This window comes from Oncorhynchus clarkii, chromosome 19, assembly GCF_045791955.1.
Source record: "Oncorhynchus clarkii lewisi isolate Uvic-CL-2024 chromosome 19, UVic_Ocla_1.0, whole genome shotgun sequence".
Lineage (NCBI taxonomy): Eukaryota > Metazoa > Chordata > Actinopteri > Salmoniformes > Salmonidae > Oncorhynchus > Oncorhynchus clarkii.
In genome coordinates, this window is record NC_092165.1 from 64,573,343 (window position 1) to 64,588,306 (window position 14,964).

The window sequence follows — 14,964 nt, forward strand, 5'->3', positions numbered from 1 at the left end:
GCATTCTTTGTCCTCCAAACACAACAAGTTGAGTTTTTACCAAAAAGTTATGTTTTAGTTTCATCTGACATTCTCCCAATCTTCTTCTGGATCATCCAAATGCTCTCTAGCAAACTTCAGACGGGCCTGGACATGTACCTGCTTAAGCAGGGGGACACATCTGGCACTGCAGGATTTGAGTCCCTGGCGGCGTAGTGTGTTACTGATGGTAGGCTTTGTTACTTTGGTCCCAGCTCTCTGCAGGTCATTCACTAGGTCCCCCCCGTGTGGTTCTGGGATTTTTGCTCACCGTTCTTGTGATCATTTTGACCCCACGGGGTGAGATCTTGCGTGGAGCCCCAGATCGAGGGAGATTATCAGTGGTCTTGTATGTCTTCCATTTCCTAATTATTGCTCCCACAGTTGATTTCTTCAAACCAAGCTGCTTACCTATTGCAGATTCAGTCTTCCCAGCCTAGTGCAGGTCTACAATTTTGTTTCTGGTGTCCTTTGACAGCTCTTTGGTCTTGGCCATAGTGGAGTTTGGAGTGTGACTGTTTGAGGTTGTGGACAGGTGCCATTAATACAGGTAACGAGTGGAGGACAGAGGAGCCTCTTAAAGAAGAAGTTACAGGTCTGTGAGACCCAGAAATCTTGCTTGTTTGTAGGTGACCAAATACTTATTTTCCACCATAATTTGCAAATTAATTAATTCAAAATCCTACAATGTGATTTTCTGGATTTTTTTTATTCTCATTTTGTCTGTCATAGTTGAAGTGTACCTATGATGAAAATTACAGGCCTCCCTCATCTTTTTAAGTGGGAGAACTTGCACAATTGGTGGCTGACTAAATACTTTTTTGCCCCACTGTAAAAGGACATTTATTAACTAGGTTTTTGATTTCAGGCTCCTTGACAACAACATAACAATATGCCTCCTCCTGGCAGTGCTGTAGGAACAACCCGTGCATCCCAAATGGCATCCTATTCACAATAGAATGCACTACTTTGGATTAAAAAATTTATTCAGACAGATGAGAAACGAGGGGGAGACCAATTAGGATTAGGAGACAAAGTGGGGTCTGCACAATAGTGCCCTACTTTGGACCAGGAATCTGCTAGCCAGACCTAACACACTGGTCCATTTCCTGTCCTGCTTTGGACCAGGAATCTGCTAGCCAGACCTAACACACTGGTCCATTTCCTGTCCTGCTTTGGACCAGGAATCTGCTAGCCAGACCTAACACACTGGTTCATTTCCTGTCCTGCTTTGGACCAGGAATCTGCTAGCCAAACCTAACCCACTGGTCCATTTCCTGCCCAACTAGATGAGCAGGCACTGCATTGCATCAACCAATGTTTGCGTGCCACGTCATCGGCTGTGCAGTCAGGCATCAGATTGCTATGTAATATGTCGTTAGCTGATGTGTAAATAACTATCCAGGTGTCGTAAGATCTGGCACAAGTCGGTGAGGTAGTCAGACAGGAACACGACCACTTGCTTACTAATGGGGGAACAATGCGCCAGACGATGTCCTACCATAGCTGTGTTGGTCATGACATGTGGTAGGTTTTTGTTCTGAGACCAGGGTCATGATAGATGGTAGGTCTCTGATAGGTGACAGGTCCTCTGTTCTGAGACCAGGGTCATGATAGGTCCTCTGTTCTGAGACCAGGGTCATGATAGGTCCTCTGTTCTGAGACCAGGGTCATGATAGATGGTAGGTCCTCTGTTCTGTGACCAGGGTCATGATAGATGGTAGGTCCTCTGTTCTGTGACCAGGGTCATGATAGGTGACAGGTCCTCTGTTCTGAGACCAGGGTCATGATAGGTCCTCTGTTCTGAGACCAGGGTCATGATAGGTCCTCTGTTCTGAGACCAGGGTCATGATAGGTCCTCTGTTCTGAGACCAGGGTCATGATAGTTGGCAGGTCCTCTATTCTGAGAACAGGGTCATGATAGGTCCTCTGTTCTGAGACCAGGGTCATGATAGATGGTAGGTCCTCTGTTCTGAGACCAGGGTCATGATAGATGACAGGTCCTCTGTTCTGAGACCAGGGTCATGATATATGGTAGGTCCTCTGTTCTGAGACCAGGGTCATGATAGATGGTAGGTCCTCTGTTCTGAGACCAGGGTCATGATAGATGGTAGGTCCTCTGTTCTGAGACCAGGGTCATGATAGGTCCTCTGTTCTGAGACCAGGGTCATGATAGGTCCTCTGTTCTGAGACCAGGGTCATGATAGATGGCAGGTCCTCTGTTCTGAGACCAGGGTCATGATAGGTCCTCTGTTCTGAGACCAGGGTCATGATAGGTCCTCTGTTCTGAGACCAGGGTCATGATAGGTCCTCTGTTCTGAGACCAGGGTCATGATAGATGGCAGGTCCTCTGTTCTGAGACCAGGGTCATGATAGGTCCTCTGTTCTGAGACCAGGGTCATGATAGGTCCTCTGTTCTGAGTCCAGGGTCATGATAGGTCCTCTGTTCTGAGACCAGGGTCATGATAGATGGTAGGTCCTCTGTTCTGAGACCAGGGTCATGATAGATGACAGGTCCTCTGTTCTGAGACCAGGGTCATGATAGATGGTAGGTCCTCTGTTCTGAGACCAGGGTCATGATAGATGGTAGGTCCTCTGTTCTGAGACCAGGGTCATGATAGATGACAGGTCCTCTGTTCTCAGACCAGGGTCATAATAGATGACAGGTCCTCTGTTCCGAGACCAGGGTCATGATAGATGGTAGGTCCTCTGTTCTGAGACCAGGGTCATGATAGATGATAGGTCCTCTGTTCTGTGACAAGGGTCATGATAGATGGTAGGTCCTCTGTTCTGAGACAAGGGCCATGATAGATGGTAGGTCCTCTGTTCTGAGACCGGGGTCATGATAGATGGTAGGTCCTCTGTTCTGAGACCAGGGTCATGATAGATGGTAGGTCCTCTGTTCTGAGACCAGGGTCATGATAGATGGTAGGTCCTCTGTTCTGAGACCAGGGTCATGATAGGTCCTCTGTTCTGAGACCAGGGTCATGATAGGTCCTCTGTTCTGAGACCAGGGTCATGATAGATGGTAGGTCCTCTGTTCTGAGACCAGGGTCATGATAGATGACAGGTCCTCTGTTCTGAGACCAGGGTCATGATAGATGGCAGGTCCTCTGTTCTGAGACCAGGGTCATGATAGGTCCTCTGTTCTGAGACCAGGGTCATGATAGGTCCTCTGTTCTGAGACCAGGGTCATTATAGATGGCAGGTCCTCTGTTCTGAGACCAGGGTCATGATAGGTCCTCTGTTCTGAGACCAGGGTCATGATAGGTCCTTTGTTCTGAGACCAGGGTCATGATAGATGGCAGGTCCTCTATTCTGAGAACAGGGTCATGATAGGTCCTCTGTTCTGAGACCAGGGTCATGATAGATGACAGGTCCTCTGTTCTGAGACCAGGGTTATGACAGGTCCTCTGTTCTGAGACCAGGGTCATGATAGATGGTAGGTCCTCTGTTCTGAGACCAGGGTCATGATAGATGGTAGGTCCTCTGTTCTGAGAACAGGGTCATGATAGATGGTAGGTCCTCTGTTCTGAGACCAGGGTCATGATAGATGACAGGTCCAATGTTCCGAGACAAGGGTCATGATATATGGTAGGTCCTCTGTTCTGAGACCAGGGTCATGATAGATGGTAGGTCCTCTGTTCTGAGACCAGGGTCATGATATTTGGTAGGTCCTCTGTTCTGAGACCAGGGTCATAATAGATGGTAGGTTCTCTGTTCTGAGACAAGGGCCATGACAGGTCCTCTGTTCTGAGACCAGGGTCATGATAGATGGTAGGTCCTCTGTTCTGAGACCAGGATCATGATAGATGGTAGGTCCTCTTTTCTGAGACCAGGGTCATGATAGATGGTAGGTCCTCTGTTCTGAGACCAGGGTCATGATAGATGACAGGTCCTCTGTTCTGAGACCAGGGTCATGATAGATGGTAGGTCCTCTGTTCTGAGACCAGGGTCATGATAGATGGTAGGTCCTCTGTTCTGAGACCAGGGTCATGATAGATGGTAGGTCCTCTGTTCTGTGACCAGGGTCATGACACCCCATACCCACCACACACCTCTACCCACTACACACCCCTACCCACTACACACCCCTTCCTACTACACACCCCTACCCACCACACACCACACACACTACAACAAACACACCACACACCCACCACACACCCCTACCCACCACACACCACACACACTACAACAAACACACCACACACCCACCACACACCCCTACCCACCACACACCCACCACACACCCCTACCCACCACACACACACCACACACCCCTACACGCCACCACACACCCACCCCTACCCACCACACACCCCTACCCACCACACACCCACCACACACCCCTACCCACCCCTACCCACCACACACCCACCACACACCCCTACCCACCACACACCCCTACTCACCACACACCCCTACCCACCCCTACACACCACACACCCCTACCCACCACACACCACCACACACCCACCCCTACCAACCACACATCCCTACCCACCACACACCACCACACACCCACCCCTACTCACCACACACCCACCACACACCCCTACCCACCCCTACCCACCACACACCCCTACCCACCACACACCCACCACACACCCCTACCCACCACACACCCCTACACACTACACACCACACACCCCTACCCACACCTACCCACCACACACCCCTACACACCACACCCCTACCCACCACACACACCTACCCACCACACACCCCTACCCACCCCTACCCACCACACACCCCTTTTTTATTTTTTCGAATTGGAGGCAAAAGATTTACGTCTTCTCCCCGACCAGTGGGCGCAGATCCGGGTGTTTAGTGAGAATTTATCAGCGAGTTGATAATTAGCCTTCATCATCTGTCTGTTCTATTGGCAAACGTGCAGTCACTGGAGAATAAACTGGATGAGCTCCGTTTGAGGCTGCGCTATGATATACATTTGGCTGCCTCCGGTAAGACAAGCGGTTGCGGTCTGTGTCTATTTGTCAACAACAGCTGGTTTGCGATGTCTAATATTAAAGAAGTCTTTGGGTATAGCTCGCCTGAGGTAGAGTACCTCATGTTAAGCTGCAGACCACACTATCTACCAAGAGAGTTCTCATCTATATTTTTCGTAGCTGTCTGTTTACAACCACAAACCGATGTTGGCACTAAGACCACAGTAAGCAAAGAAGAAAATGCTCATCCAGAGGCGGCGCTCCTAGTGGCCAGGGACTTTAATGCAGGGAAACTTGTCAGTTTTACCTCATTAATATCAGCATGTTAAATGTGCAACCAGAGGGTACAAAATAATAATACATTTAAAGGAAACTCTAGACCACCTTTACTCCACACACAGAGATGCAAACAAAGCTCTCCCTCTAGACCACCTTTACTCCACACACAGAGATGCAAACAAAGCTCTCCCTCTAGACCACCTTTACTCCACACACAGAGATGCAAACAAAGCTCTCCCTCTAGACCACCTTTACTCCACACACAGAGATGCAAACAAAGCTCTCCCTCTAGACCACCTTTACTCCACACACAGAGATGCAAACAAAGCTCTCCCTCTAGACCACCTTTACTCCACACACAGAGATGCAAACAAAGCTCTCCCTCTAGACCACCTTTACTCCACACACAGAGATGCAAACAAAGCTCTCCCTCGCCTGTAATTTGGCAAATCTGACCATAACTCTATCCTCCTGATTTCTGTATACAAACTCAAATTAAAGCAGGAAGCACCAGTGGCTCCATCAATAAAAAAGTGGTCAGTTGAAGCAGATGCTAAGCTACAGGACTGTTTTGCTAGCACAGACTGGAATATGTTCCGGGATTCATCCTATGGCATTGAGGAGTATAACTCCTCAGTCACCTGTTTCATTAATAAGTGCATTGATGACGTAGTCCTCACAGTGACGGTACGTACATATCCCAACCAGAAGCCATGGATTACAGGCAACATCTGCACTGAGTTAAAGGCTAGAGCTGCTGCTTTCAAAGAGCGGGACACTAATCCAGACACTTGTAAGAAATCCCGCTACTCCCTCCGACAAACCATCAAACAGGCAAAGCATCAATACAGGACTAAGATTGAATCCCACTATACAGACTGACGCTTGTCGGATGTGGCAGGGCTTGTAAACTATTACGGATTACAAAGGGAAACCCAGCCTCGAGCTGCTCGTATGCCTACTAGATGAGATAAATGCCTTCTATGCTCGCTTCGAGGCAAGCAACACAGAACCATACATGAAAGCACCAGCTGTTCCAGACGACTGTGTGATCACGCTCTCTGTAGCCGACGTGAGTAAGACCTTTAAACAGGTCAACATTCACAAGGCAACAGGGCCTGATGGATTACCAGGACGTGTACTGCAAGCATGCACTGACCAACTGGCAAGTGTCTTCCATGACATTTTCAACCTCTCCCTGACGGAATCTGTAATACCTACGTTTCAAGCAGACCACCATAGTCCCTGTGCCTAAGAACACTAATGTAACCTGCCTAAATGACTACCGACCCGTAGCACTCACATCTGTAGCCATAAAGTGCTTTGAAAGGCTGGTCATGGCTCACATCAACACCATCATCCCAGAAACCATAGACCCACTCCAATTCGCATAGCGCCCTAACAGATCCACAGATGATGCCATCTCTATTCCACTCCACACTGCCCTTTCCCACCTGGACAAAAGGAACACCTATGTGAGAATGCTGTTCATTGACTATAGCTCAGCATTCAACACTATAGTCCCCTCCAAGCTCATCACCAAGCTTAGAACCCCGGGATTGAACACATCCCTCTGCAACTGGATCGTGGACTTCCTGATGGGCCGCCCCCAGGTAATGAGGGTAGGCAAAATCACCTCTACCACGCTGACCCTCAACACAGGGGCCCCACAGGGGTGTGTTCTTAGTCCCCTCCTGTACTCCCTGTTTTCTCATGACTGCTTGCTCACGCACAACTTCAACACCATCATCAAGTTTGCTGACGACACGAAGGTGGTAGGCCTGATCACCGGTGACGATGAGACAGCCTACAGGGAGAAGGTCAGAGACCTGGCAGTGTGGTGCCAGAACAACAACCTCTCCCTCAATGTCAGTAAGACCAAGGAGCTGATCATGGACTACAGGAAACTGGGGCGAGCACGCCCCCATCCACATCGACAGGGCTGCAGTGGAGCGGGTCTAGAGCTTTCAGTTCCTCGTGGTCTCTACAGATTGATGCACAATATGCACACACACAAATCAAATCAAGCTTTAGTTATACAGCACATTTCAGACATGGAATGTAACGCAATGTTAAATAAAGTTAACATTTAAATAAATAAAATGTGCTTTACAGGAAGAAAAAAAATGAAAAGGTGAAATACAGTATATCTGTTAGCATTAAAGGCTTGTAGGGAAACTAACAACTCTGTAAACTAGAATAACTCCTCTGTGCTTGGAATGGAATCCATGCCATTTTAGATGAGTAGCTACTTGTCATCTAAAAAATAAATAAACGTTTGTTTTGTCCTTTCTCAATGTTCAGAATTTTTGTGAAATTGCTAATTCTTATTCCTGAATGTATATAGTTATTTGGCTCTCAAACTCAATATGCCATTTCGAAAATGAGGCATTTCCCGCAAAACGGAATACACATCCTCACACTCCCTCATCTGATTGGCTGGGCCTTCCGACTTTGTGGCTGTGGTAACTAGTGACTACGTCCACAAGGGAAAGCCACTGACGTCAAAAACTCGGTGGTGTGTTAAAACATGATTGGTTAAAACAGTCATCGCTGGACCAATACAAATTCTCTGTGAAGCCACAGCTATTGGTTGATATGACCACGAAAGATAGTTCGGTTCCCAGGTGAATATATCCAGTTGTCAATCGCAATCGTTGCTACGGTCAAGGCGGATTATGCCTTGTTCATATGCTTGTCGGAACTTGGAAATAATGAAAATGTCCGAATAGCTGCTTCGTTGAACACGGCACATGTATAACTACAACCAGTTAGCAAATTGGAAATGTCAGAGTTTCCTAGTTCCGACCAGCACGTGAATGCGCCATTAGAATGCAGTGAAGGGGCTGTGAAACAGGGACTAGATGGAAACATCCGTGTCCACTCTGTAGCGATGGGGTTCCTCTTCTGTTTATATCACCAGTTGCTGTAGTAGAAGCAGTGTTCTGAACTTCAAGGTGGTAAACTGTATCCAGAATGACAAATGCTAACAGAATGGTAACAGAAGACGGACCACTAAAATGTCCATCAATGAAACAGACTCCTCAAATTCAAACGTAATAAAACTGTCAATAGGTTCTATAAAAGTTAAGACATAATAAATCCACACACAGTATATATAAACTGGGTGGTTTGAGCCCTTAATGTTGAGCCCCCAAAAGCTAGCCAGTTTACTGGCTAACGTTAGTATTCAGCTAACCATGGTTGGTGGTCGAAAAGCTATCGCCAGTTTTGACCAGAGCATACCGGACCTATTTTTCTATCCATATTCACAGATTTCTACCGCAAGCTCTGGACATTTACACCTGGATCTCGCAGCTAGTTAGCTGCTATCCGTGTGACTATTGGCTTACGTCGGTCCCGGAGCAAACATCAATTATTCCGGAGCGAGCCAGCTGAAGAGTTCCATCAGCCACTCCTGGGCTACAATCACCTATCCGGACCCATTTTACTGCCGATGCGGAGCCCCACCGAGCCTTCACGACTGGACTACTGACATTATCTGCCTGAGGGAGTTATCCAACTGGCCCCTCCGTCTCAACGTCCCCTGAACGCCCATCTGCAGCCCGGTAATCGTTAGCTGTCTTATCTGCTTATATCTGAATAGGTCTATCGGACAATTTTCTTGGGTCACTATAACTATATCTATTTTGCCAATTGGATTGGTCCCCTCTACCACACGGAGCCCCACTAATCTACCGATGGAAACGCACGAGGTGGCTAAAAACGGACCTCCATCCTATGCTAGTGTAACGGATGTGAAATGACTAGCTAGTTAGCGGTGGTGCGCGCTAATAGCATTTCAATCAGTGAAGTCACTCGCATTGAAACCTTGAAGTAGTGGCTACCCTTGCTCTGCAAGGGCCGTGGCTTTTGTGGAGCGATGGGTAACGACGCTTCGAGGGTGATTCTTGACGTGTGCAGAGCGTCCCTGGTTCGCGCCCAGGTAGGGGCGAGGGGACGGACGTAAAGTCTATACTGGCCCGGCTAGCTGTCTGAATCGCCGTTACCCCAACCAACCTCACTACTCACTGGACCATTATGATCACTCGACTAAGCATGCCTCTCCTTAATGTCAATATGCCTTGTCCATTGCTGTTCTGGTTAGTGTTTATTGGCTTATTTCACTGTAGAGCCTCTAGCACTGCTCATTATACCTTATCCAACCTTTCAGTTCCACCACCCACACATGTGATGACATCACCTGGTTTCAATGATGTTTCTAGAGACAATATCTCTCTCATCATCACTCAATGCCTAGGTTTACCTCCACTGTATTCACATCCTACCATACCTTTGTCTGTACATTATACCTTGAAGCTATTTTATCGCCCCCAGAAACCTCCTTTTACTCCCTGTTTCGGACATCCTAGACGACCAATTCTCATAGCTTTTAGCCGTACCCTTATCCTACTCCTCCTCTGTTCCTCTGGTGATGTAGAGGTGAATCCATGCTCTGCAGTGCCTAGCTCCACTCCTATTCCCCAGGCGCTCTCTTTTGATGACTGCTGTAACCGGTTTCATGCATGTTAACATTAGAAACCTCCTCCCTAAGTTTGTTTTATTCACTGCTTTAGCACACTCTGCCAACCCGGATGTTCTAGCCATGTCTGAATCCTGGCTTAGGAAGACCACCAAAAACCCTGAAATTTCCATCCCTAAATATGACATTTTCCAACAAGATAGAACTGCCAAAGGGGGCGGAGTTGCAATCTATTGCAGCGATAGCCTGCAGAGTTCTGTCCTACTATCCAAGTCTGTACCCAATTAATTTGAACTTCTACTTTTAAAAATCCAACTCTCTAAAAACAAGTCTCTCACCGTTGCCGCCTGCTATAGACCACCCTCTGCCCCCAGCTGTGCTCTGGACACAATATGTGAACTGATTGCCCCCCATCTATCTTCGGAGCTTGTGCTGCTAGGTGACCTAAACTGGAACATGCTTAACACCTCGGCCATCCTACAATCTAAGCTTGATGCCCTCAATCACACACAAATGATCAATGAACCTACCAGGTACCACCCCAAAGCCGTTAACACAGGCACCCTGATAGATATCATCCTAACCAACTTGCCCTCTAAATACACCTCTGCTGTTTTCAACCAAGCGATCACTGCCTCTCAGCGATCACTGCCTCATTGACTGCATCCGTAATGGGTCAGCGGTCAAGCAACCTCCACTCATCACTGTCAACTGTTCCTTGAAACACTTCAGCGAGCAGGCCTTTCTAATCGACCTGGCCCAGGTATCCTGGAAGGATATTGACCTCACCCTGTCAGTAGAGGATGCCTGGTTATTTTTTTAAAATGCCTTCCTCACCATCTTAAATAAGCATGCCCCATTCAAGAAATTTAGAACCAGGAACAGATATAGCCCTTGGTTCTCTCCAGACCTGATTGCCCTTAACCAACACAAAAACAGCCTATGGCGTTCTGCATTAGCATCGAACAGCCCCCGTGATATACAACTTTTCAGGGAAGTTAAGAACCAATATACACAGGCAGTTAGAAAAGCCAAGGCTAGCTTTTTCAAGCAGAAATTAGCTTCCTGCAACACAAACTCAAAAAAGTTATGGGACACTATAAAGTCCATGGAGAATAAGAACACCTCCTCCCAGCTGCCCACTGCAGTGAGGATAGGAAACTCTGTCACCACCGATAAATCCACTATAATTGAAAATTTCAATAAGCATTTTTCTACGACTGGCCATGCTGTCCACCTGGCTACCCCGGTCAATTGCACTGTACCCCCCACAGCAACTCACCCAAGCCTTCCCCATTTCTCCTTCTCCCAAAACCAGTCAGCGGATGTTCTGAAAGAGCTGTAAAATCTGGACCCCTACAAATCAGCCAGGTTAGACAATCTGGACCCTTTCTTTCTAAAATGATCTGCCGAAATTGTTGCAACCCCTATTACTAGCCAGTTCAACCTCTCTTTCGTGTCGTCTGAGATTCCCAAAGATTGGAAAGCAGCTGCGGTCATCCCCCCCTTCAAATGGAGGGACACTCTAGACCCAAACTGCTACAGACCTATATCTATCCTACCCTGCCTTTCTAAGGTCTTCGAAAGCCAAGTCAACAAACAGATTACCGACCATTTCGAATCCCACCATACCTTCTCCGCTATGCAATCTGGTTTCAGAGCTGGTCATGGGTGCACCTCAGCCATGCTCAAGGTCCTAAACGATATCATAACCACCATAGATAAGAAACAATACTGTGCAGCCATATTCAACGACCTGTCCAAGTCTTTCGACTCTGTCATTCACCACATTCTTATTGGTAGACTTGACAGCCTTGGTTTCTCAAATGACTGCTTCGCCTGGTTCACCAACTACTTCTCTGATAGAGTTCAGTGTCAAATCGGAGGGCCTGTTGTCCAGACCTCTGGCGGTCTCTATGGGGGTGCCACAGAGTTCAATTCTTGGGCCGACTCTCTTCTCTGTATACATCAATGATGTCGCTCTTGCTTCTGGTGAGTCCCTGATCCACCTCTACACAGACGACACCATTCTATATACTTCTGGCCCTTTTTTGGACACTGTGTTAACAACCCTCCAGACGAGCGTCAATGCCATGCCTTCTGTGGCCTCGAACTGCTCTTAAATGCAAGTAAAACTAAATGCATGCTCTTCAACTGATCGCTGCCTGCACCTGCCCGCCCGTCCAGCATCACTACTTGGGACGGTTCTGACTTAGAATATGTGGACAACTACAAATACCTAGGTGTCTGGTTAGACTGTAAACTCTCATTCCAGACTCACATCAAACATCTCCAATACAAAGTTAAATCTAGAATTTGGCTTCCTATTTCACAACAAAGCATCCTTCACTCATGCTGCCAAACATACCCTCGTAAAACTGACCATCCTACCGATCCTCGACTTCGGCCATGTCATTTACAAAATAGCCTCCAATACTCTACTTTTTGATTTGTTAAAAACGTTTGAAATATCCAATAAATGTCGTTCCACTTCATGATTGTGTCCCACTTGTTGTTGATTCTTCACAAAAAAATACAGTTTTATATCTTTATGTTTGAAGCCTGAAATGTGGCAAAAGGTCGCAAAGTTCAAGGGGGCCGAATACTTTCGCCAAGGCACTGTATATCTCACTGGTCACCCCCAAAACCAATTCTTCCTTTGGCCACCTCTCCTTCCAGTTCTCTGCTGCCAGTGACTGGAACGAACTACAAAAATCTCTGAAACTGGAAACACTTATCTCCCTCACTAGCTTTAAGCACCAGCTGTCAGAGCAGCTCACAGATTACTGCACGTGTACATAGCCCATCTATAATTTAGGCCTAACAGCTTCCCCTTCCCCTTCTGTATTTGCTTCTACACCTGCATTGCTTGCTGTTTGGGGTTTTAGGCTGGGTTTCTGTACAGCACTTTGAGATATCAGCTGATGTACGAAGGGCTATATAAATACATTTGATTTGATTTATTTTGCTCCCATTATTTGTATTTCTACCAGATTTTGGCCAGATCACAGTTGTAAATGAGAACTTGTTCTCAACTTGCCTACCTGGTTAAATAAAGGTGAAATAAATAAAATGTTGAAAGCCGTGGTTTATTTTCAGCTTCCAGGAATTGTGAACAGATACTTGCGACATGGGGCCGTGCATTATCATGCTTATCATCTCTGTGCATTCAAATTGACCGATAAAATGCAATTGTGTTCATTGTCTGTGGTTTACGCCTGCCCATACAATAACCCCACCACCACAGGGCACTCTGTTCACAACATTCTGCAAACCACTCGTCCACACAACGCCATCAACACCTTCTGCCATCTGCCTGGTACAGTTGATACCAGGATTCATCTGTGAACAGCACACTTCTCCAGCGTGGTCATCGAATGTGAGCATTTCCCCCACTGAAGTCAGTTACAAAGCCGAACTGCAGTCAGGTCAAGACCCTGGTGAGGACGATGAGGAACTTCTCTGAGACGGTTTCTGAAGAGATTCTTCGGTTGTGCACACCCAGTTTCATCAGCTGTCACGGTGGCTGGTCTCAGCCGATCCCGCAGGTGAAGGAGCCGGATGTGGAGGTCCTGGGCTGGCATTGTTACATGTGGTCTGCGGTCGTGAGGCCGGTTGGACGTACTGCGGCTTATGGTAGAGAAATTAACATTAAATTATCTGGCAACAGCTTTGGTGGACATTCCTGCACCCAGCATGCCAATTGCTCAAAACCTAAGATCTGTGACATTGTGTGACAAAACTGCACATTTTAGAGTGGCCTATTATTGCACCTGTGTAATGACCACGCTGTTAAATTAGCTTCATGATAGTCCGACCGGTGTGGCGTATCTTGGCTTAGGAGAAAATAATTAATTATCATTAACAGAGATGTAAACAAATGTGCACAACATTTGAGAGAGTATAGAACATTTCTGGGATCTTTTATTTCAGCTCATGAAACATGGGACCAACACTTTACATGTTGCGTTCATATTTTTGTTCAGTGTACATCAATTCAATTAAAACAGGAGAAAATATTCACAATCTTTCAGTCAAAGTGAATAAGGATACAATTTAAAGCTGCAATGTGTCACTTTTTGGGTGAGCTGACCAAATTCACATAGAACTGTGAGTTATAGATTTGTCACTCATTGAATGCAAGTCTAAGAAGTGGTAGATCTAATCAGAGCTTTTCTATGCTTCCCATTCTTAAAATGTTGTTTTCATCAGTTTCAAAACACCTGAAACAATGTTGCATTATGGAAAATATATTTCAAATCGGTTTAGATGCTACATTATACGTTGTTTGTCGAACTGTTCGAATTTTAGCAACTTTTTAATTATTCATTATTAATTTGTCATACACACACACACACACACACACACACACACGGTTTGCCTAAAATATATATAATATATAGTCTGTCTAATATATATAGCCGTTTTCTCCCTTATCGTCGATCAGACTGTATCAGAGCACGAGGTCTGATACCAACAGGCTCCGAGACTGTTTCTATCTACAAGCCATCAGACTGCTGAACACTTGAACAGGACAGACCACCTGCTCTGATTCTAACCCTAACAGGACTGACCTCCTGCTCTGATTCTAACCCTAACAGGACTGACCACCTGCTCTGATTCTAACCCTAACAGGACTGACCACCTGCTCTGATTCTAACCCTAACAGGACTGACCCCCTGCTCTGATTCTAACCCTAACAGGACTGACCACCTGCTCTGATTCTAACCCTAACAGGACTGACCACCTGCTCTGATTCTAACCCTAACAGGACTGACCCCCTGCTCTGATTCTAACCCTAACAGGACTGACCACCTGCTCTGATTCTAACCCTAACAGGACTGACCACCTGCTCTGATTCTAACCCTAACAGGACTGACCCCCTGCTCTGATTCTAACCCTAACAGGACTGACCCCCTGCTCTGATTCTAACCCTAACAAGACTGACCCCCTGCTCTGATTCTATTTAGGACTGACCACCTGCTCTGATTCTAACCCTAACAGGACTGACCACCTGCTCTGATTCTAACCCTAACAGGACTGACCCCCTGCTCTGATTCTAACCCTAACAGGACTGACCCTCTGCTCTGATTCTATTTAGGACTGACCACCTGCTCTGATTCTAACCCTAACAGGACTGACCACCTGCTCTGATTCTAACCCTAACAGGACTGACCCTCTGCTCTGATTCTAACCCTAACAGGACTGACCACCTGCTCTGATTCTAACCCT